Consider the following 3,586-nt stretch of genomic DNA (forward strand, 5'->3'; position numbering starts at 1 on the left):
AATGTAATATAAAACTGAATTTACAACATTTCCCATCCAATCTAAACAACATTTAGCTTCAGAAAAGATCCTCAAGAGTGTACTATTCAATTGACAACATGAGAAATTGATTTGACTAGTTGTCCATACACTATGACACACTGACTAACCATTCTGCTGGCGCTGATACGTTCATTGACACAAAAACTTGGTTTTTGAAAGACAAATAAGGGTTTTGAGCAAGAGACTCGGTTTTGCAGGTTATCCACCGCGTTTTGCCATTTGTTAAAGCTGTTTTGAGAATGAATATTATGTTTTGCAAATTGTGAGAGAGATTTGAGAAATGTACAAAACCAATTGAGAAATACTGTAAAATTAGCTAACTCCGTAACGCTGTGGCATTTCTCAGAATGTATCATCATTAGACACATTATGTGGCATGGCAAATTGATGGTGAAACTTTCCTTTTACGCCGGAGCTATCCTTTAAGTGTGATGGGGTTTGAGATATACTGCATAATTATGCACTGCACGTGCATGTGAAACATTTGAAAATATCATTAGGTTATGGATTTAATTACGATAAAGGAATCCTATCATTCAAACTTATTAAGGTGCCTTTTTGTGGTAATGATGAGCTGATTTATAGTCTGTGTAGGTAAGCAGTAGCTTGAGGAGTTACAGTACGTGATCAATATTTAATACTGGTAGAGTCCATGTCAGATTAATTCTGTGGCTTTAGCATCTCAACTAAAGTCCAGTGATTGTTACCATTTAGATCTGCAGCATTTTAATTAACAGTAAATCCATACACTAGATTCAGCAACTCTGAGGAGGGAGATACTGTAAAGTATCTGTTGCAGCTGTTCATTACATTGTTGTTTTCTGGCAAGTGGGAAACAGAGAAAGCAGGATATTTACTTATATACTCAAAATGCAGAAAGTACTGTAGACACCAAGCTGAGGCCAAAATGTCATGTATGACTCCCATCTGTACTTATCATCACAGAACTGAGAGAGAGAGAGAGAGAGAGAGAGAGAGAGAGAGAGAGAGAGAGAGAGAGAGAGAGAGAGAGAGAGAGAGAGAGAGAGAGAGAGAGAGATAGAGAGAGGGAGACACACAGAGACAGAGACAGAGACAGACTGAGACACTGACTGACTGACAGGCAGACAGAAGACATGAAGAAAACATAAAGAGAAATAAAGAGAAAGAGAGAGAGGAGGGAGAAGTGATTAGGGATTCATTGAGGAGTGCCAGAGGGACACCAAATGTATTTCTGGGGTTCCGCTTAAAAGGGATTAACACAATTTAACACACAAGGACACTCTGCTCTGTCTGGGGCAAAGCGAAACTTTTCCCTTACACTTTATCTAATAAAGTAGTTAATGGCTCAGACCATTTTTGGAATTGCATTACTGCACTTTCATTATTTTCTTTCATATTCTTTCACAAAAAAATCATTTTCTGGTGTCCGTCTATAATGAGCTGTTAATTTGTTTTATATATGGATATGTGTTACTTTTTCATGTTGCCTTACACAACAGCCCTCGTGCTTGGAAGTGGTGTGTGTGTGTGTGTGTGTGTGTGTGTGTGTGTGTGTGTGTGTGTGTGTGTGTGTGTGTGTGTGTGTGTGTGTGTGTGTGTGTGTGTGTGTGTGTGTGTGAGAGAGAGAGAGAGAGAGAGAGAGGAGAGAGAGAGAGAGAGAGAGAGAGAGAGAGAGAGAGAGAGAGAGAAGGAGAGAGAGAAAGAGAGAGAGAGAGAGAGAGAGAGTGTGTGTGTAGTCAAATCAATGTGACTTGCCGCCGTATTTGTATTGGTGACCTGGTCTGCAGGTCATTAGCCATCTAAGAGCAATCATGTGGGATAAACAGGGGAGAGACGCGGCCCTGGGCTGTTTGATGTAGGTCAGCTTCTTGTTGGCCATCTAATTATGAAGGTTCATGTTGAATGCACACACTGACTGCCTGCCTCAATACACAGTATGTAGATGTTGTCTTATAAAACACTCAGAGTGTCTTATATTAGGTCCTACTTTTCAAGTGTTGAAATAACTCTGTAGCGTCTTCTCGATCATGTGAAGGCTTGTGTCAACTGCCCACACTGACAAACTGTCTTCTTCTTCTTCTTCTTCTTCTTCTTCTTCTTCTTCTTCTTCTTCTTCTTCTTCTTCTTCTTCTTCTTCTTCTTCCACTCATTATTCCAGCCTGTGCCATTGCAGGTAGCCTGCCACTGCTATACGGCCCTTTGAGAGGTATTGATCTCTGTCCACTTCACCACCAATCCATAACCTCTCATTCCCAGCCCAATCCCTTGGCACAGAGGCTCAGTGCTTGTCTATACCCTCTTCACTAATGCCAAACGGACTCCCACGCCCACTGTATGTTAGGGAGTTTCCCTTAGAAAATAAACTAATACCACTCATCTGCATTATCCTTGCTGTGTCTGTGCATTTTCAAAACACATTGTACGTACAGTATATCACTGATTATTACTTGTTTTAAAAGCCTTTGGATAAACCATTGGCTAAATGTAATGTACCGTATGTTGTATAAAAGTGCTTTACACATGTAAAGGTCACCCTCATCTCAGCAAGCTCCCACAGACTCAGTTACATCAAGGCTCATATATTTTTCCAGTCCTTAGGTGGTGAACAAAGGTTCGGTTTCTATTGACTCTTTTGAATGATAATGTCAGAAAGAGTTCCATGCCTCCCATGCCTGCTTCATAACCAATTCATAACCTCTAATTTAAATCCCTCGGTACAGGGGCTCAGTGTCTTGGTGTGACACTACTCTTTTTCGTAATGCCAGAGTGACTCTGATGCGCAGCCCATGATATATTGGAAAGGCGAAGCATTTATTGCTTTTCTGAAGAGCCAAGGGAGCTCAGTGTGCCAACGTTCCAAGCTGTATGAAAGCCACCCCGACCCTTTAACCCTACCATCGGCCATTGAGTCACGGCATGTACCACTCTCTTATATATTGCCACTGTCAGAATGACTTCAAGGCCGACTGTACCCTTTGAGGGTACTCAATGTACCAACTACTGTACCCATTGTGTGCCAGGCTGCCATTAGCTACAGCCTCAGTCATGGCGAGTGTGTCACTCTGTGGGACCAAAATTGTATTTACTTTTGTTTACCCTGGGGTGCCTTCTGTGATGCTTCTCGGGGCATACGATCGCGTTAATTAGCAACACAGTTGATACTGTATTAGCATGCAGCCATATAGTGTTGCTGTCGTCAACGACAACGAGGACGACATATCTCAGTCAACGAACATTTTGCAAGCCAATTGTCATGACGAAAACGTGAACTGCTTGACGTTTTTGAAACTAGATGTGACTTAAATGCATGGCCACATGAGGAAATCTTAGAGGAAACGCAACGCAAATACTTGCTGCATGACGATGACTATGACTAAACATTATTGTGGAAATAAAAACCATGACGTGATCCAAAACAAAACAAAAAGAGAAACGAAACATTTTCATGCACCATTGCGTGCCCCACCTCCGAGACTACCGCTGCTTGGATAGACGTTTTCTTTCCGACAAGGCAAAGTAATCTGTGCACAAATACAACGGAGCCCAGACACATTGACATGCC

This window comes from Engraulis encrasicolus, chromosome 9 (assembly GCF_034702125.1).
Source record: "Engraulis encrasicolus isolate BLACKSEA-1 chromosome 9, IST_EnEncr_1.0, whole genome shotgun sequence".
Taxonomy (NCBI): Eukaryota; Metazoa; Chordata; class Actinopteri; order Clupeiformes; family Engraulidae; genus Engraulis; species Engraulis encrasicolus.